Below are 22,316 nucleotides of genomic sequence, written 5' to 3' on the forward strand. Positions count from 1 at the left end.
TAGTCTCTAAATTAGAAATTCTAATCTGCATAGAATAGTAAAACCATACTTGTTATAAGCATGAATAAAGAATCACTATCATGTGTGATGGGCTGCTATGCAGATTAAACTAACACACAAACAGGTGGACTTTGGTTGTTGTCCATGACTTTCATCTTGACGTATATGCTGCCTCACAACTGCCCAAATCAGTGATGTGACAAAACAAACTTGCTGATCAGAAACTCCAATGTGGGTACAAATGACACTTGCAAGGTATGATCTTCAGCATAGGAAGAATAGCTTCATGACTTTGGGAAAAAGGGTGGAGGATCTTGATTTCCAGGATGTGTTCTCATCAACGCTTCCTATTAAAAATAAAAATTCAGCAAGAGGAAGGACAATTTTTAAATGGAACTCCCAGATGCAACATTGATACAAATGACAAAGGTTTAGAATTTTCAACAAATTCCAGGAGAGGCTGTTTGGCAGCAATAGAATTTTTCTCACTAAGGAGCCAAATGCATCTTGGATGACATCTGGCTAACCTGATCAAGGGAGTTTTAAATCCGAATACAAGGAATAGGGTGGAGATGAGGTGGATAATCATGAGACCATTGGCAGGTAATGGAATGAATGTAGCAGTAAAGCGAAGTGTTTTGAAAATTACCAGTATTATTGTTAAATAAAACAAAGAAAATACTGGGACAAAGAAAAAGGGATTCTGATTATGGGTATTACTTTGAATGTTGCAACAGTGATGCACAAAATATAGATAATAAGATGAATGAGGCACAAAGGCAAATATGATGTAATAAGGGATAACATTATATTTCATACTGGAATAAAGTATGGTGAAATAAACCAGTGGAATATTAGCCTTAATGGGTTAAGTCTTAACGTTTCAGAAGAACAAACAACAAAAGAGAACTGGTTTATCACACTATATTGGGAATGACATACCTATAGAAAAAGAGCCACTGGACTTACAGTAATGCAGATGTTGAAAGCATCTGAGATAAAGTAAAAGGCAAGCTAAGAGAAGGGATATCTTGCTAGGAGCCTGCTACAGACCATCTAATCAATCAGGAAAGTAGCTGAAGTTTCATTAAAGCAGATAACGAAAGTCACCCAAAAAAACCCTATCCAGTGGTTGCAATGGGAGTTTTCAACTCAGACATTGTTTCACATTTGTTTTGCTGCCAGCAGGTCAGGGGTATACTGTACATCAGAAACCATTAGAGTTCACAGGGCTAGCAAGAAGGGACAAATTATGAATGATGCATCATGATGTTTCAACACAGATTCCACCCTTTTTGCACTTGTGACATTGTTAACAAGTACATTAGGGAGAGAGCCTGCATTGTGCTATTATGAGGCATCTTTCATCATCCCTGTCAATAACATAAAAAAAAAGAATAACACAAGTTTTTCTCCAATTTGGGGTTTTTTCCATCCCTGTTTATTAGATTGCTATGGATTATATCAAATTATAATCAAATTCCTAAGAGCCATTACTCACATTACAAGATGGTGATCGTGTAGTTGCCATCTCCTGTGCATTCTGATGATAAATGGATCCAAGGATGCTTAACTGTCACTTACATATTATGGCTTTGAAATTCTTGTGGGCCACAAGAAAAGCCATAATCCTTATCTCTCTCTTCTGTATCAACTTTGAAGCTTCCTGTTGATCTGTGGTTCTGAAATGTTCAGAAAAGGCAGAGGTTTACTTTGTAATTGTTTCTTCCTTTATTCTTTTTCTGCCAAGTTACTAAGAACAGGAAATACCTTCTGCTTAGTAAATTGTGTTTTGCACTTCCAGTGAGATAGTGATTTGGTCTCACATTGTGAAAAAATCTTCCCAAATAACTTAGCACAATACATCATACTGGGGTATTATCTTCTTCAGAAAATCGACACATCATAGACACCTTACTCCTTATCCCACTCAAGTAAATAGTATATTTTAATACAGTAACTGTGACTTTCCTGCCTTTGTTAGGCAGGAAAGTAATCTTTTTGAATAGTCAGATTCAAGATGTTTACTTCTCTTTATTTGCCTAGGCTTGCTATTTGAAGAGAGGGAAGAACAAAATTTACTGAGCAGCATGCAAAGCCCTAGTCTTAGATAGCATTGCAGTTAAATGCTTCTTATCTCACTGAGTGTTCACCTGGAAGATTTATTACCACCTCCATTTTGTATGACACACTTATTAGCTTTCTTTAAATTCTGTTTCAGCTTGGAAGTGCCACTCTCTATTCATGGCACCGTGGGTGGCAGGTGCCTTCACTTCCACCACAACTAATTCCCCATCAAAGTTTCATTTTCCTCTCTGTTAGCTTTCCTCAGTCTTTACCTCCTCCTGACACAACTTTTAGCCATCTGTCACCTCAGTCTGGTTGAAAAGTCCTCCTTGCCTTAATCTCTGTTTTTTTCTGATGAGAATTTCTGAAACAGTTTGTCATTTATTTTGACCTCAGACATCAAGTGAGCTGACTGAGATTCCCAGATGTGTTGGACTGACTGGGTCAGGGCAAGAATTTAAAACATAAAGTTCACTCTAACTCCACATTTTCTAAGCAACATGTTGTAATAAAATAAGATTGAAAAATGGCTGGCCTGAATGGCTGCAAATTGCAGCCCAGCCCTTAGATTGGTCTTGGTTTATTATTCTCCTGAAGAGATGCTTTTTAATCACTTAAACAGTTTTCTACTATGAACTTGGATGATTTGCTTGTGACCAACCACAATGATAGTTTTTGCTGACAACCGTAATGCAATATAAATTGGTGAGCTCTTTGCATTACTACTGTCATTGGAGCTGATTAAAGAGATACTAAACAACCGCTATTCCTCTTTACTTTTCCCTCCCCCTGAAAAGAAAAATATCCAGTAAGGCTTGGGTAAAAGATGTGGCAGATGCCATTAATATCACCCTCTACCAGTGGTGGAATTAATTTTTTTACTACCGGTTATATGGGCGTGGCTTGGTGGGCATGGTGTGGCCTGGTGGGCGTGGCAAGGGAAGGATACTGCAAACTCTCCATTCCCACCCAACTCCAGGGGAAGGATACTGCAAAATTTCTATTCCCACCCCACTCCAGGGGAAGGATACTGCAAAATCCCCATTCCCACCCCACTCTGGGGCCAGCCAGAGGTGGTATTTGCCGGTTCTCGAACTAATCAAAATTTCTGCTACTGGTTCTCCAGAACCTGCTGAATTGCACCCCTGCCTTGTACTCAACTCTTTCAGAATAATAGATATACTTAAACCCAAATACTTTGAATTTTCTGTTTGAATCAAATGTTGGAGCATGGCAACAATTGGATCTTGAACAGATAACAATAACATATTCCATTAATTTTAATGTTAATGCCATTAACATAATCCACATGATAAAAATGATTCAAGGCAATGTTGAGTGGATTAAAAACATCATAAATGAAGTATAGACTTTATAAATGGAACATATCCCATGGTAGCTGAAAAAGTAATCATGTAAACATGCCTATTATACTTTTATTGTTTGTCATTCTTAATCATATTTGCAAACCATGAAATCCCATGTTATTTTACCCCTATGGTACTATTTAAGACAAATTGTGCTGTTATTCATATATAACTAAAATTACATGTGTGATATGATCCTATGCTGAAATGTGTGCTGTAGAGCAGTTGATTCTCAATCTCGGCAACTTTATGAAGTGTGGACTTTGACTCTCAGAATGCTGACTGGATAATTCTGGGAGCTGAAAGTGTTGGACTGCACAGTCCTGAACTGGATAGAAAAGGGAAGAAAAGATTCAGGGTAGCCACACCTTAAAATATCTCAGGATATATTCATCAGGTTAGATGTTTATAATTTTAGTCTGGCAAGATTCTGTCTATTAGGTGTAAGCAAATAAAGAACTCAAATCAACTGTGTCATCTTTGGGCTTAGGTCTGACACATATAAAGCAAAACGGCCATAGGTAAGGTCCTTAGTGACCCAGCTTCTCAGTTATGATATCTTTTCTTTTTCAATATACAAAAAGAGAGAAGTAAATTGGCATATGGATAATTTCCAGTGTTATTATTCATAAATCTATTAATGCGTCTAATGAATACATCTGGAAATCATAAGAGAATACCATTATACAGAAAATGAAACAAATTGGGTTACATTGAAATGTAAGCATGCTAAAAACACAGCTTTATACCTATACTTTGCTACAATGACTATTCAATTAGCATTAATTAGCATTGTGATTATGTATCAACCTGTCAGGTGAAGAAATAATGGAATCATAAGTTACTAAGGTGAGACATTGTGGTGCCTCATGTTCATCTAGTGAATGGCAAATTTATACAAAAAAAAAGGTTTTAGATAAGGAATATAATAACCTAAAACCAAAACAGATTAATGAATCATACATAGAATTTTATTTGGTCTTCAGAGAGCTAGGAAATGTTTGCAAGGGTAAGATTTTGGGATAAAGTCTGATTTGTTTATATTTTTATTTATTAGTGACATTTAATTCTACCTTTCTTTAAGAGTACTTAGGGCATCAAATATAAGATTTCTTATAATTGGTGTGACAGCATTCCAGAAAAAAACCCCACTCCAAGTAAAGACGCGGAAGCAAGCATTTTCCAAAGTCCTCTTTACTAGAATAGGCAAACTGGCACATCTGAGGAAACCCGAATCTGAAAAGCCCGGGTTTTCCTTCAGTAAGTCAAAGCTCCCAAAACCATCCCCTTTTCCACCCAGTCAGTCACATGCTCCAATCAACGCCCATTCCATCCCGATCCAGCCCCCTGACCACTCCTTCTCCAGATGTGGGATTGCCCTGACCTTGACCGACAGGAAGAATACTATTATGTCTACCAACCCCCTCTCCTACTTTCCCACACATGAGAAGGTGGCAGCATTGGAGCTTCTGGCCTAATATGGCTTCCAAAGCTAACATGGTGGCCTTCCTATGAGGAACTAACTTCAGCAGGCTTCTTGCTTGCCCTGGCTGTGCCCCTAGTCCATTCATTTTCAGTACTTGATGAAGGAAAAACTAGAGGAGCTCTATGTGTGTATGCACACATCAGGAGTGGGTTCTACTTACCTTTACTACTGGTTCGCAACGGGATCGTGCATGCTTCTGCGCATCCGCAGATCACCCATTATGACATCGTGGCAGGTGGGCGGAGCCTCCTGCTGGTTTTGCTACTGGTTCTATAGAACCGGACTGAACCGGGAGCAATCCACCACTGGTACACATACTGTATGTCAATTTGTATAAGAACATACATAAATATAACTATGCATGAGTTGTAAATATCTGCTTGTTTAATTTCTCTAATTTATGTAAATAGGTTGTTGTATCTCATCATTTGCTTATTATGCAGGAAAGCTCCCCTTTTTCTATATGCCTGTTTTTGCTCTGCTATCTGCACAAACACTACAAGAACATGTCTCAATGTCCCATTTTTCTGGAAAGCAATAAAAAAAACATTGAGGAATTGCCCATGAGAAATGTTCAAAGTGTGTACAAATGTAGATGTACATGTAGGGTATGTAAATGATGGGGGAGGGAACTGTCCTTGTATATATTTCTATTCACAGACATCTGAAAGGCTTTGTTCTGCATTTCTGCTTTTCTAGTAGTTAAAACTGAAAAGAACCCATTCTAACCACATAATTACCATTCTTTCAGTTGACCCCCACTTGGGAAATAAGCATTAACTTTCTATCAATTTCACTGCTATTTGGAAATATTTCAGCTGGTAAAGGGCTTTGCTGAGCTTACTAGTTTTAGCCAATTAGAGTCTCCTTAATATTCTTTATGTATACATATTTTATATTTGTATTTTAGATAGTTTTCATATGTTTACATTTTTCTGCACATAGCTTTCAGCATTCTATTACTGGAAGAGGTATTAATTTAATAAACAGTAACTGTGCCAATTACTACTAATTTATGGAACGCTTTTCTCTGCAATATATGTTCAGCTATATTCTTCTTAGATGAAAAAAATAAAGAGGGCAATTTTCAAAGCATCTGGTGGTAAATCTTAACTTAACTGATAAGCCAAATTGACTTAATTATTATGTATTGCTTCTATTCACATTTTTATATATATATTTATTTTGACTGTTCACCACCCTGAGTCCTTCGGGAGAAGGGCGGTATAAAAAATTAAATAAATAAATAAATATTTGAAGAGCCCCAGAAAGAATTTCTTCCCATATCTTATTCTCCATCTCATAGACCCTCATTCTGCTTTTTTGCACAGTATAGTTAGAATATTAGTTTAGTATAGTTACACAGTATAGTTACTTTGCCTAAGAATATGTTTCTTTATGGTTGTGTGCCGAGTTGTTTTATTTACTTTAGCTCAACCTGAAATAGTTTGACGCAGGCATTAGAAATATCATAGAGTAAATGAATCATATGTGATTTACATCTCCCTTATTTGACATATTTATTCTATTTAGATCCTTATCTCATTTCAATCATATTCTATTCTTATAGCTGGTTTAAGCAGTGTATAAATTAAATCAAGCCATAGGCTTATTATGACAGATGGTTTTCAGGATGAAATGATGGCCAAGGATTAACATGTATTCCAACAAGTTCAATAGTCTTCTAGAGACAGTGTATTTTAAACCAGTGGTCTAGAACTGTAATACTGCACTGCTATTTAATTCCATGAGATTCCTCTTCTAAATAATTGAGAAAGTTTGTATAAATCATTCATAGATGCTTTACTTAATGGGTAATCAATAGCTAAATTGTTGCAGAACCCAAACAATTTGTTTCTAATCATCTATAACATTTTGTGAGGGCAGCTTAGTTATATTCAAATCCAATACACATTATCGGTAGCCTGCTTGCAGGAGACTCATAATTTAATAGCCCCATTAACATTATTACAATTGTTACCTCTTTGTTCTTGGTATGTTTTTAACAAGTACATCACTGTCTGAAAATGACTCTACAGCCTGAAGATGCACCAGAGAAGGAAACTGCTCTTCTGAAAGGGTTTTGGCTTTTTATCAGATAAATAAAGCAAATCTTACCTTTAAGGTATGAAAACTAAAGGATAGGGGGAATGAGACCTCAACAACTCATACACATGTCAGCCCTCAACAGATATAGCACAGTGATATATGCATACTCTCATTTAGAGATATAATGGTTTGACATTCTCAAGCCCTTTCCTCATTATTCCTCCAGCAATCTTAGGGAATAGAGTCTGTCTAGCTCAACATTTTTCAACTTTGGCAGCTTTAAGATATGTGGACAATCTCCATGCTGGTTAGGGAATTCTTGAGAGTAAACACATCTTAAAGTTGCCAAGTTTGAGAAACACTGGCTTAGTTGTTGCCATCATAGTTTACAAAGAAAAATGATCTCCACACTTCTATTAGTAATAGGCAATTTGAACCTCTTGCCTGATATCCCAGAAGAGTAGACAAGATGCATGGTAGGCTACATTCCAAGTCAATTTGAGGCTTCAGTTTATTGTGTAGTTTAAGGAGTTAGAAATCAACCCAAATCCCATCACTGGAAGGAGGGAATCACAGATTCTAGTTTGAGTGGGACATATGAGGCATAATGAATGACCATTACAGATTCTGCATATGTTATATGGGTAATTTTATCTTTCAAGTAGTTGAAAGCAAAAGATCATGGGGATCAAGTATGCTTAGGGTGATCATCCTATAGCAGTGATGCCGAACCTTTTCGGCACTGAGTGCCGAAAAGAGAGTGCATGCATGCATGTCTGGGCCACAACCCAGAAGAGGAGCTGCCCAGGGCGCATGCAAGCACCAGAAAATGCACTTCCAGTTTCAGCTACTGAACTTCCGGTTTCAACCAGCTACTCTTCCGGGTTTCTAGTGCACATGCGCATACGACGATAAGCTGGCCAGTACACATGCTCGAACAGGAAAATGGAAGACCAGGTCTTCTAATTTCCAGCACTGTCACATACAAAAAGACCAGCTGATTGTCGTGCATGCATGCATGCCAGAAACCCAGAAGAGGAACGAGTGATGCCACGCATGCCAGGTGACATTGCTCTGCGTGCCACTTCAGGCACATGTGCCATAGGCTCACCATCACGGTCCTAAAGTATTTTACTCCAATAAATGTATGGAATATTGGATTCATCCAAGGATTACACAGCAAATGTATCTGGCCTGAGCATCCCATTTTCAAAATATCAGGCCCTCCCTGGCAGATCAATGGTTAACATCAGTAAAAACTACTCTTTTAAATGTGAGTGTAATCTTGAAATCTTTTGAACTGGAAGGGTAACTTGTTCAGCACAACAATTCTAAACTCTGTGTTTTGTTAATACCCATCAGAGAGTGAAAGAGCCATTTAGGGCACATTCTATGCAATTAATACTTTTTGCCTATTGAGCAGCTCCACTATCTAGAGGGTTTGCTTTCCCTGGCTTAATACAGGAGCTAATTGAGAATTGAAGAAAGGACAGAAAATCTCATGGGTCCTGTACATAGGCTTTACTCACAGTTATCCTCCAGGCATGAATACACAACGACAGATACGCAGACAATTCACATAGAACAAAAGAGGACTAAGAATATAAAGAAACAAACAGTTCAGATAAATTTCACCAACCCTTCTCCAAGTTGAGGTGAATTTCTAACCTGGTAGGAGCCAGACTGGAAAGAGATGCCATCTCCTTTGTAATGGATGGCAAAAAGTACAAGGACAAAATGGACTTGGCCTTCTCTCCTTTTAGACGGTCTTTTGACAAAGAAGGATATCTCCCTGTTCCTGATTGATTACTCAGAATATCAGTTTCCCAGGCTTCTAGCCTCTGCCTACCATTTAGTTTTGTAGTTGTGTTTTGATTGGTTATTCCGGTATTTGAGCCTCAGAAATTTGTTTCCCTCCCCTTCACTACATGAACCAGTTCTGAACTTGGCTTGTCCTAGCCTTGTCCAGATACTGATCTGAAAGCATTAAAAAGAGGAGTGAGATTGATTTTGTACATATTCAGTGGCCTTATCCCTATTTAGCAAAAGCTCTGTAAGAATCTATATTTCACTTACATATATAACTATACATCTGTTGAGTTTTAAATCACTTGGATTAGCAGTTTACCATTACATTACACAACCATGCCTGACAACAGCAGTTTTTCCCTTGGTCACGTGACTTTATCTCATCCTACAATTTAAGCACCCTTAAATTGTCATTTTGTCTACCATTTTTAAAGCAATATTTTCTCCCTTGTTTCCAATGCTGTTCCTCAATAACTTTAACATTATTTATACTGAAGCATGTAATACCTGGTCAACCATTATCTTGGAGAAAACTTTTTGAAGGAGAGCTATGTGGCCATTTCTTTCACCGTGCTTTCTTCTCAGCATTTTGTGTCCTTTCATGCATATGTCATGCACACACAAATTATTTCTAATGCCAACTTTGTGTTGTTTTTTTAATTTTCTGATTTGTGGGTACTTTATTGGTACAGTTGATCTCTGCAGGGATGCCAGACTAGTCACTTATCCATCAACTTTTGAGCAGCATTGCCACATATCTCGCTGAACTCTGAAATAAAAAGATGGTTCAGATATTGGATCAAATTGCACCCCAAGGACTTTTACTCCCTTGCATACCCCAGGAAGGTTCTTGAAGAGTGAAGAGTCACTTAAATGAGGGAAGAACCATCAGAAGCAGAGTGGAGGAAAACAATGAGTTTGGCTGATTCTGATTGCATACCCATCTTCAGGGGTATACCATGGCAATAAGAGTGGGAAAACATGTTTCTTCTTGTTATCTGTGTGAACTTGTGGGGTCTTATAAACATATTTATGCTTATTATCATCTGCAGGGACTTTGTTGAAGAGGATAGGTGGTAGAACAAATGGCCTTTCTTGATGGTGATGTGGTGGTGACAGCAATGATCCTATGGTGGGTCATCATAATGTTTGCAAACTCTTTTGTAGATAAAATCATTTACATTGACTCTGAGCTTAATTGTACTTATACAGAGTCTAGTACATTTTGGACATGTGATGCGACACCTAGAAAAATACGGCATCCTTCACTTAATCCTCCAGGGAAAGATTGAAGGCAAACGAGGTCCGGGCAGAAGAAGAACATCATGGCTTCAAAACCTGGTTTGGACAAAACTCAGTAGCACATTTTCATACTGTTGACAAAAGTAGGATTGCCAACATGATCACCAATGTCCGAGGACAGATGTGGCAGAAGAAGAAGAAGGAGGAGGAGGAGGAGGAGGAGGAGGAGGAGGAGGAGGAGGAGGAGGAGGAGGAGGAGGAGGAGGAGTCTAGTAAGATGAGGGGGAATCATCCATGCAATCAGAAGGGTGTATTGGCTGGATTTGAGAAGGAATGTTTCCTTGAAAGGGGGGATGGTTCACACTCTTTTCGGGTAGCCCTGACTTAATCCAGCCATCCTAGACAACTATCAGCTCCCCATTTGAAGGGAATGATATGGAGAAATGATGGGACTCAGTCCACAGGATCTTGGATGAAATGGATTATTCAGGCTCCTTAAAGAAAGACTTCAGTCTTGGATATGCATTGGTCCTCGTGGGGACAGTGTTGTTATGGACTTGGATGAGGGGGGAACATCTCCATTTTGATCTTCTTGGAGCTCTAACAATCTGAGAACTATCAACAAAAGGAGATGTTTGGACTGTCCGTGAGGGCTAAGGATTGGAGGCACTGTTTTGAAATGATTCTGAAATGAGGGATGTTGAACTAGATTTGTGTTGCTTATTTTCCAGTTCCTTACATCTATCAGTTCCACTCACCTGCCTTTCTCCTTACCCTGAAGTTAGAGCAAATTAACTTAGCTAATCAGTTTCAATTATCTTACTGTAAGAAGCCTAGCTAGTTGCACAGTCATGGCAAGAGCTGCCTTTCTCACCTCTGGGGCTATTTCTGGCCTGGTATCTTCTCTTAAATTTCCAATCTAGAGATTCTCAGACAAAATCCTGGAATCAGATCCTCTGCATTCTTGCTTTCATTGCTTTCTCTACTGGTACATGGTGTGCTGAGAGAGGTTGACATACTTCACTCATATTAGGTACAGTGCTCATGGATCAAGACACAATTTAGCAGAGGACTGGAACACATGCAGAAATGATTGGATGGGTATTGGCTATGGAAACAGCTAATTTTACACTAGCATCCTTTTATGCTGACCCAAAAACAGGTGGATAGCAGCTTAAGTTAGTATTAGGAAAAGGCCCAATGATGTATGTTAATTGTGGTAAGGCAAATTTCAGTCCTTCTACCCAAAAGAAAAGTAGTCTAGAGCCATGAAGCTCTTGGCCCCCATATACATTCAAACATATGCCTGCACAAAACGTAACTCTAGGTAACTATGGTTACAATGTAGTACAAGGGCAGCATTTTTAACAAGGAGAGTTTGTTGAACTTTAATGAATAATAAACTGATACTGAATAAAGTTAATCAGCTTTAACTTTTTTTAAAAAAAAATCCATCTTCATGCTGGGTTTAAAATGCTGTTACTTGTCTAAATGTGAGTTAATGAATTGGAGAGAAAATATTTTTTGCTCTGCAAATTTCACTGTAATTGCCTTTATTTTAGTCCATTAGCACTAGGTGGAGGTTCCACACTCTTGGAATATACATGGCCAGTGTATTTAAAAATGAAATTAGTAGATGTACAACTGGTACATCTAGAAATATACTTTCAAACTGTACATATAATGAGAAATATAAAGAATCGCCTTATTGGTGAAGTGGGAGGCGTACCCATTTAAATCATTAATTAATAATATGGTGACATGTTTGCTAAATCGCTCAGGCCCCGGAGCTGGGTTCTGCCCTGGTCTGTAGCTAGGGATGTTCTGGCAGGGTGCATAATGGCCCTGCTGGGGCTAGCTTAGAGGACAAGGGACAGGAAGATCAGTTAAAGTTGTGTATGGTGGGGCAGAGATACATTAAGAGAGAAAGCTTGGGCTAGACAAAAGTCCCAAATGCCCTGTCTTGTCTAATGTGGTGCTCTGTGCTGCCTGCCAAGAGAGGCTGAAGGGCAACTGCAGTAAATAGAGAGGAAGCCTGCAGCTACATCTAGTCCAGCAGGTGTCAGAGGCAAACTGGCTGCAAAACTCCCTGATTGCTCACACGGGGAGGGAAGGGTTGTGTGTGCAGCTGAATAAACACATACAACACAATTAAGTGAAATAAAGATGCTTTGATTAAAAGGAGAATCTGGGCTCATCTGTTTGTGTTTGAGCTGCCTAATCTCCTTCCCCCATTGTGCACAGAATTAAGCGTCTGGGTTTTCTGTTTCTAAACAGCGGGCTGTGAGTGGCAGGGTCACAGAACAATCCCAAACAGCTCTAGCCAACTGAGTGGAATAATGCCTTATTCAGATGGAAATGCAGCATCAGGCATGGCTGCTGAGCCCTCTGGGATCCAGCAGCCACATCTGAGTGAGATTGACCCAGAAGCGCAGGTCTTCCCCTGGGCACCTGCCTAAAGCATCCCAGACACAAATCCACCTGGTTTGCTGAAAGGAAACAAAGTATGGGTAATGGCTGCCCTTTGGGATGCTTGGGACGGAGGGAGGGAGAAAAGAGGGCTCCCTCCTGGGCTAAACTTGTTGAATGGTTGGTCTATTTTCCTGTCACTCATCCCAATTCACTTCACAGGATTGTTGTTATGGGCAAAATAAAAGGAGGAAGGATTATTAGGTATGTTTGCTGCCTTGAATCATTTATTAAATTAATAAAGGTGGGATAAATATAAATAAATAATATGTTCTCTCTGAAAGGGATGCCCTGGATCCCATTCTAGCTGCACACATGACCACCTATATTGAATACAGTGAGAAGGTATTCCAAAATATATACTGTATATATGAATAAATATGGTGAGAGATAGAGAGAGGATTCTGTAGAGTTGGTAGGGCTGATAGCCGGCCTCAGGCACTGCATTAAGTGGAGATCACTAAACCATCATTTTTCATTAGTCTACAATTGACTAAATTAACATAACACATTAGACATGAACTATGATTTACAAATCACCAGAGATGAGGGGATTAAATATCCCCTCAGAAATGAAGGGATAAAATATTAAGCCAAAAATAAACCAAATATTAGGACATGTAATTCCTTCTCCTTTTTAACTGTAAATTATTGCTATTGTTATGAGTATTTATTGCTTCAATGTTTTATTGGCTTTTCATGTTTGTAAACCACCCAGAATCACCTCTAGGCAAATAAGTCAAATAAACAAACAAACAAATAAATAAGTAGAAATGTCTTAATAAATCTATAATGTGAACTCTGTTAGGAAAACAATAAGTACCAGAACTGATTTAAAACTTGTGACAATAGCGAATAATTAGCCTGCAGTCATAACCCTAACCTACTCCTTGTGCTTTTGTTCAATGAATGATAGATGTTGTTTGTATTCTCTTATAGCTTCTGAGGAGGAATTTGAAAGGGAAAAAAAACAACACACACATACACACATATAAAAACCAGAGGTCTGGGGTCTCAAGAAGTTGGGGTCTAGAATCTGAAATTAAAATACTGCCTAACTATTCCTGAGTCACTAGGAAACTATAAGGCATAACAATTACTGCTTCCATCATCAGTCCTTATCCTGCATCTGTTGTTTCTATCTTGGCTTCCTTCTGAATGGTGAAGTCCTGTTTTTGTGCAGTGTGTGTGTCTGTTAAGCAAAGCAATTGGTTAAACCATCTGGCTCTGTCCCCCTCCCCCTTTCTGAACATCACCAGATGATAGGAAGCCATCTGCCATTCACAGTCCTGCAGCAGGAATGGGGCAGGATGAATTCCCACTTGGGGTTTGGTGATGCACTGATTTGCAATAACAGTTATTCCCAAACTAAAGGCTATCTCGCAATCTTTTGTTTATTATATTTATTATTGATATGATAGTTATAGGGCACCATAACCAAAGACGGATTATGGAAGTTTACAATAAAACTGTAAAAAATACAATAAAATGAATAAACAACCATCAGTACCAACCCGTGTCTGAATAGCAGTGACAGGCAACCCTCAGAGGCCCTGCAGAAAAGTTAGGTTTTCACGGTCTTTCAAAAAGACATCAAGCAAATTGGACCTCTGGGGAGAGGTTATTCTATAAACCAGGGGATACTATGGAAAAGCGTAATCTGCAGGCCCAGGTCCCTCTGCTTCTCACTCCACATGCCTATGGGAACTTGAGTTTCCCTACTCAGGACGAGGGCAGTCCTCTGCAAAGGATACAATCCTGAAGCTTCATTTAGGGATGAAGCCTTTATCAGTTAAAACCATCACTGTGAATGGTTGCAGGAACTGGGTATGTCTAGTTTAATGAAGAGAAGGACTAGGGGAGACATGATAGCAGTGTTCCAATATCTCAGGGGTTGCCACAAAGAAGAGGGAGTCAAGATATTCTCCAAAGTACCTGAGGGGAGGACAAGAAGCAATGGGTGGAAACTAATCAAGGAAAGAAGCAACCTAGAACTCAGGAGAAATTTCCTGACAGTTAGAACAATTAACTAGTGGAACAACTTGCTTCCAGAAGTTGTGAATTCTCCAACACTGCAAGTTTTTAAGAAGAGTTTGGACAACCATTTGTCTGAAATGGTATAGGGTTTCCTGCCTGAGCAGAGGGTTGGACTAGAAGACCTCCAACGTCCCTTTCAACTGTGTTATTCTATTCTATTCTATTCTATTCTATTCTATTCTATTCTATTCTATTCTATTCTATTCTATTCATATTTTTTTAAAAGATTTTAAGATGTTCTGGACAGCTCAATACAGATGTTCTGTTGCTGCAGTGTTCCAGTATGTATGTAGATTTCTGCATTTTGCACTCATTGCTGCTTCCAAGTATAACCTTCAAAGTAAAGTGCATTGTAGTAATCTAATGTATAGTGATATCAAAATGAGTCACTGTCATCAGGACCTCTGCCAGAGATCCTACTCTCCCAGGGGGGAGTTGGATTGAACCTTGGGGCATCTCAAAAGGGATTGTTCATTAGGCCAACTTCTCACATCCTACCTCTGATGTGAGTTATCCACCTAGGAAAGAGGAAAACCACTGGGAAAAAAAAATACACATTGCCTCTACCCACATAGGTGATTGAGAAAAATATGAAAGTCTGAGAAACCTCATATAATATTAGAATATTAATTGTTATTTTGGATATACATCCAACAAAACTGAAATTGTCAGCAGGAGCATTATGGGATCAAAAGAAACTTTGATTTGTTGCAATGAAAATTTTTGCAGCAGGTTTTGGTTAAATAAGGATTTCCTTATTTTTCTATCTGATAGATTAATATGTGGTATTCTAATCCTTCTGTCAAGTTTATCATAAATTGAATTATTTCCTCATCTATCAAGATATCTCATGGAATTCATCAAGGATGTCCTTTATCTCTTCTAATATTTAATTTGATATTGAATGTGGCTCACCTTAGTAGAAAATCAAAGGATATTTTGGACATAAGATTTGCTGTTATTAAATGTCAATGATATATTATTAATAATTTTGATTGTTCTGTGCCAACAGTTTGGTAAATCAACAGGCAATTCAATTAATTGAAGTAAGTCTTTTACACTTCATGTAGGCTATAATGAATGTATAACAATGGGGATCTTACTCATTGCTTGAATTCTTTTAATTATCTCAGAATAACAAATCAAGAAAACTTTCATAATCTGTAGAAGAATATATACTGAATGATTTATCTCAGACTAAACTGATGTGTATATATGTATATATGCACACACACACATATACACATATACATATATACACACATACATATAGACAAATAATTTAAGGGGAATTGTAAATATGAATATTACCTCATAATTGTTATATATACTCAGAGATGCTCCTTTCTCAATGCTATTAAGGCATTTTGAGCAGATTGATACCTTACTAAGAAACAGGAACACGATCTCCTAGATTTTTTTTTAATTTAGTTATAATCATAATACTTGATGATGATTATAACTTACCCCATTTCCAGTTTTATCACCTCATCTATTTTTTCATTGACTTTAAATGAGTAAAGGCAAAATAACTTGGTGAGCACATTTAAAAGTTATTGTTTGACCCTTCTGACATTGGGGCAAAGGTTTAACTTCACTTTAGCCAGAATTCTACTGTATTGAGAATATTAAAGGCTGCAAAGCAAATTTACAACATGTGGACATGGGAGTATAATTTTGATTCTTATTCACATGAGAATAAGAATATGAGAATAAGGAGTCACGTGGCCTGCACATGACACATCCATCCCATGGGCCGCCAGTTTGACACCCCTGCCCTAAAGACTGTTAAGGAAGGGTTCAGAGCATTGGCTACCAGGCTAAGGAGATACATTAGAGAATCAATGGCCAAGGAGATGAATGGCCTGTTTTCCAAAGAACAACTGCAGTGCGACAACATAGTAACAACAAAGCTACCAAGAGCAGAAACTGAATAGTATTGGAAGAACATATGGGAGAAAGAGGAGAGACATAGCATAACACCAGTGCAGTGGCTGCAAGTCCCGAGATCAGACCATAACAATTTTCCTAGAGATTGGAACCAATCACCATCATAGCAGGAGATACCCAATAGTGGGTCAAGGACATGAAGAGCTGGACACCCCCTGGCCTGGACATGATGCACACCTATGGTTAAAGAAACTAACAGCAGTGCATGAACCCCTAACAGCACAGATGAACCAGATGCTAGCAGTAGGCTCCCTCCCAGACTGACTAATACAAGGAAGGACTTTGTTGATCATGAAAGATCCCCACTAGGGAACAGCACCAGCCAACTACTTCCCCACAACATGGAAAGTCCTGTCAGGCAACATAGCTACCAAGCTACAGGTCCATACTGGCCAGTACATGAACATAGCTCAGAAGGGCATCAGGAACAACTTCCGAGGCACAAAACACCTAGTATTCTGTGCAAACTTTTTGTTCAACATATCACTATAATATTTTTAACAAATCATGATTTAAAAAATTCTGGCTTAGAATATATGTGAACCAGCCAGTAGTATAAGTGCCCTGATGTTGGATCCCAATATGTAAAATACTGTTTTTAGGTCAGTAAAGAATGCATGGCATCTCCGGAACAATTAAGGCACATATATAATGTCATATAAAGCAATTCTAATCATGGTTTAAACAGCAAAACCATAACTGTCTCTTTTTTAAAAAAAAAAGCTTACAAAATATTTAACTCAATAAAAAATAACTGAGGAATCTGCCATCTGTTTTTTTAACTGCGCAAATTTTTAAAAAATCACAAAAACTTAATCTAGGCAAGCCATCACTTACCCTAGTTTTCCAACACTGGCAGTGACACAACTGAGCAAAACCTGTCCACCTTCTTTTGTGCCAAATTCTGATTAACAAAAATGAATGTGTAATACATATGCACAATGCAAGCAGCAATTCCTTTTGCAAATAAGCTTCAGGTTAAGCAAGGGAGATTTTGTAGAAAATTATAGGAACACTTTGTGTTCAAACACCAAGTACAGGAAACAGCTGATCCAGGGTCCTCCAAAACTATTGTATTTCACAATCCCCAAATAGCACGGCCAAAAGGCCATGTTGTTCAAGGGTGGATATTCAACATAATTACAGATTCCCAAAGGTGGGAAGGTTTTTCTAGTCCATCATTTAATCCAACAACCATGAGTACTCCAACGAGAAATTAAGATAATGTTTATCTCCAGATGTTTATTCTAATAATGGGGATAAGTAGAGATAAGATGCCCTCAAACATGATGGATCTCTTTCTTTCTAACAGCCATAGATAGAATTTTTCCCAGATTTTGTCTATTTCTGTTATAAAGGCACCTAATAATACTAAATTCTTCAGTACCTAATGATACTAAAGTTAGTTAACAACTGTGTGCAAAAACAACTATTTCTTTTTCCTAGGATATAATCTATTATACTTGTCCTTTTGTTACTGTTATGAGAGATTATTCACCATTTAGTAAGCTTCCATCTTCTCCTTGGTTTTTGTTTGTGCTTACTCTATTTCTCCATTTGCTTTTCCTTTAGTTCCAGAGTAAGAGAGGTCTTATTAAATCCAGAACCCACAGTCAAATGCAGTAATGTACACATACAAACAAGTGGGCTGGTAGAGAATAAACCATAGATATAGCCAGTGTTGGGATTCAGCCAGTTCGCACCACTTCGGGAGAACCGGTTGTTAACTTTCTGAGCAGTTTGGCAAACTGGTTGTTGGAAGAAATCATTAGGGCAGAGAACCGGTTGTTAAATTACTTGAATCCCACCACTCGATATACTATTATCTTGTTCCTCACAAAGAGACATTTCTATTGTCCTCCTTGCAGTTTCATAGACTTCTTTTTATACACTCAGGATCTGCAGTACCAGGCAACCTATTTGCCTCTTAACATTGTTCCATATCTGTGGAAATTTGAGACATATGCTGGTTTTCACACTGTGGAAACAACAAATGTTCCATTCTCTGTTCAGTAGTTTAATCCTTGCAATAGACATAAGGGAAGCAGATTTTCTAGGCCTTCATGCAGATAAATCCATGGGTGGAGAAAAAAAATAGGCAACTTCATACTGTCATATCTTTTCAGTATGGGGATTTTAATGGGTAAATTGGCTGGCAAGAAGGCTATCCAAGTGTTCCCCAGAGAACAGATAGTGGACACATAGAGGAAATCTGAAAGGATTTTGTAAGCATGCCTAACTGAACAAGTTATTTATCCATCAAGTTATTTCAGTGCTTTGTCTTGGACATTCAAAGATCTCTGAGGCAATTGTGAAATAGGGTCCACAGGCTATGGTCATTTCACGTACAGAAGAACAATGTAAGTGAAGAGATATGATTATTGTATAGTAACACTTTTTTTCCAACTCCCAAGGAATGTTGGACAGTTACACAGTTGGTACTCTGTCCATCTATCTAGCAGCAAAATATTTCTTCATAAATTGGACAGTGGGACCAGATTTAATGTGGAGGAAGAAATAACCAAAAGGAAGATGGAATCTGGCCTAATCAGATTACGAGCTGAAGTATAAATATCCCCCCCCAAAAAAAATCTCCAAAAATATCAACATTGAATAGTTGAATCAGGCTATTGTCAACTGCTCTATTCTAATTCCAGAAGCTATGGTTGGATATTCATGATCACATTGAAAGGGTTTAGGCTGGGTTCAAATCAAGCATAGCATACTTGTTGTGGCTTAGCATGTTGAATGAATGAGTCCACCAAGATGCCTGCTAACACCCCGGATCATAAATGGACTTCCTTTGGTTTATGCAAAAAAATATTATTTTCTAAACATCTTTTTAAATCTCTAAATAATGAACTGAGGAAAGGTGAGAAGAAGCATAAAAAGGATTTCCTCAGTTACGTTTGAAATAAAAGGTAAAGGAAAATATCAGTACACAGGCTGCTCAGTGAAGATGGAAAAATAATAATAGGTAACAGAGAGCTCTTCAATTCCTGTTTTGTCTCAGTCTTCTCAAACACAACAATATATGTGCCACTCAGAAACCATGAAGGGCACAATGAAAGGGTAGGATTGAAACTTGTGGCTGTTAGAAAAGTGGTGAGAGACTACCTACTATACTTTGAGTGAAGTTAAATTTCCAGAGCCAGAATTCCATTCTAGATAATAAGAAGTGTACTGATGATAATATAGTATGATGACAGTAGCTAATATTCCAGCAAAAAGAAAGAACATCCAGAATGATCTTAATAATTACAGATTGTAGTCTGAAGCTCAGAACGAGAAAAAGAAGTCCATATATGTGGAGGGGAGATGCTAGGTTGGGATGAATGGTGCAGACCCATAACTCACAGTTTACAATACACAGTGGATAGGTTCACATAATGATTGAAAAGAAGCCACATAATGACTTAAGAAGATGTGGAAAACTTGCCCAACCATATGGAAATGTTTCTCTTGATCCTAATATATCAGGTACATACACCAATTGTTTGTATAAAAAGAATATGAAATAGTTTTATGATGGTACCATCATTAATGTTGCATATTATTAGAGTTAAACAAATTATCTGCAAGTTATGTAGAAATAACTACACTGATCTATATATTTTTCACCTTTTTTAAAATTTTACTTCTGCTGCTATTGTATAAAAAACTTGAGGAAGGAACAGAGGCACCGATCTGCCACTGTACTCATCCTAGGATAAACCACATTTTTTTTAACAGAGCTGTGCAAAGCATCAGAAAGGACCTTTTGTAAAGCTCATTGAAGTGACAACAGTTCAGTTGAAACCACCGCCAAAGTACGGAGGAGTGCATGCATAGACACAGATAGGAAGACAGCCAGAGAGCCTTTGAAGCAACCAGGAGAGCCTTCCAAAGGATGCAGCTGTTTTAACAAGGGAGGATGGGCTGTGTTTGGCTCATGCTAATGCACTTTTTCAGCACACCCTTTTTTAGCAAAGGAAAAAAAAAGCTTTTGATGAAATATTACATTTACTTGACTGCATCCCATCCATTTCGATAGCATCTACTGGTTTTAACCAGGCTTATTCTCCAAGTTCAAGTGTGGATAGAATTTCAACCTTTGAACCTCATCATTGTCTATTGAAAATTGAAGTGCCTGTTTTAAACGGGACTGCAAGCCTCAGAAAAGACAAGCATGGATTCCTATAATCATCATTGTTATTGTCATTGAGGATGAATGGCCAGAGCTGCCAATTTCAGTTAGTACATTGACTACTCTTTTTTCTGGACAGACAGAGCCTGACTACGGCTGTTTTATTCCTTAATAACTTTGTTGTGCCAAACATTCAAAATGTGTGCTTTCCAAGTGAGTTGTTGAATAAAATGCTCCTCCTGATGCAATGCAATAGCTATCTCCTTTTGAAAACTCATGAAGCTGCTTCTAAGGTTGTCTTCAGCTGTCATTTCAATTCACTGTTGGTCTCACCATAAATAGACAACAGGGAGAGCCTTCAAACGGATGTGGAAGGCTTCCAAAGGACACAGATGCTTTAAGGTTCCAAGAAAAGGTGTTTTGCCCAAGCAACATGCTGTATGTAAAACCCTTTATGAAAGCTCAAGATGGCCCTATAAATAAACTCATATTACAATATTGTAAAGTTTCTTTGAACTTGATCCAGAAGCTGTAACTGTTGCAGAACAGGAAAGCCAGATTAATGAATGGAGTGCCTGGTCATGCACAAGTTCCAGTGCTGCTGGAGCAACTGCACTGCCTGCCAATTAGCCAGGTTTGAGTTTTTGTTTCTGACATATAAAAGGCCCTCAATAACTGGGGTCAAATAAATTGGACAGACTGCCTTCACCATTATAGACCTGGTTGTTTGTTAACAAGTGGTGGAAAGAATATCTTACCTCCTATTTTAAGTCTGCCTTCTCTCAGATAGAGAAATGAAACTCCAGTTAGCCATTGTTAGAAAAGGAGAGGATACAATATTATATAGTTAATTTAAATGAATTCACATCTCCAGGGTCAGATGGATGAAATTCTTTGATAATGAAGGAAGTCGTGTAGATGATCACAAAACTACTTATTGTCTTCATGGAGAATTCCTGGAAAATGAGCCTAAGATTCTGGAAGACAGGAATAATCTTACCTTCAGAAAAGAGAACAATAAGGAGATATAATATTGCAGATGTTTACTGGGTAAAATCCCTGAGCACAGATTAAACAGCATAGTGGTGAATACTTGGATAGGAATTCAATAATTAACAGCAGTCATCACAGGTTTGTGACAAACAAGTCGAGCCAGCTAACCTTATCTCCTTTTTTGACAGAATAGCTAATTTAATAGATTGAGGAAAATGCCACAGACATAATGTATCTTCATGTTGACAAAGCATTCAGTGAAGAGTCTCATGATACTCTCATTAATAAAATGGTAACATATGGGCTAAATAATGTATTTTTCAGATGAATTACAATGGAAAAAAATGACTACACTCAGGCACTACTCATAAATGGCCTCACATCAACTTAGAAATTAGTACTGTATATTGATGATAATAGGATTGCATTGTATCTATGTGTCCTGCACCCACCTCTGTATAACATTTTTATTAATGACCTGGATGGAGGGACTGGGAAAAAAATAATCTAATTTGTATATGATAAAAACTTAAGAAGAGCAGCTAATATTTTAGAAATGAAAAAGAAGATTCAAAAGATCTAGACAGTTCTGAACTTTGGGCCAAAATTAATGGTATTACATTTAACAGGAGAAAAAACTAAAGTCAAAGGAGGGAGGGAGGGAGGGAGGGAGGGAGGGAGGGAGGGAGGAAGGAAGGAAGGAAGGAAGGAAGGAAGGAAG

General features: G+C 38.1%; 1 protein-coding gene across 5 annotated transcripts in view; it reads left to right on the forward strand.

Annotated features, from left to right (window-relative positions):
* Window positions 1-472: 472 nt before the first annotated feature.
* Window positions 473-22,316, forward strand: part of LOC148115508 (uncharacterized) — a 139,921-nt gene continuing 118,077 nt past the window's right edge. For all 5 annotated transcript variants that reach the window (XR_015732638.1, XR_015732639.1, XR_015732640.1 and 2 more), the window contains exon 1: window positions 473-603. The gene's annotated coding sequence lies outside the window, so the exon portion shown is untranslated. The remainder of the gene's footprint in view (window positions 604-22,316) is intronic.

This window comes from Pantherophis guttatus, chromosome 2 (assembly GCF_059756535.1).
Source record: "Pantherophis guttatus breed Tessera chromosome 2, ASM5975653v1, whole genome shotgun sequence".
Taxonomy (NCBI): domain Eukaryota; kingdom Metazoa; phylum Chordata; class Lepidosauria; order Squamata; family Colubridae; genus Pantherophis; species Pantherophis guttatus.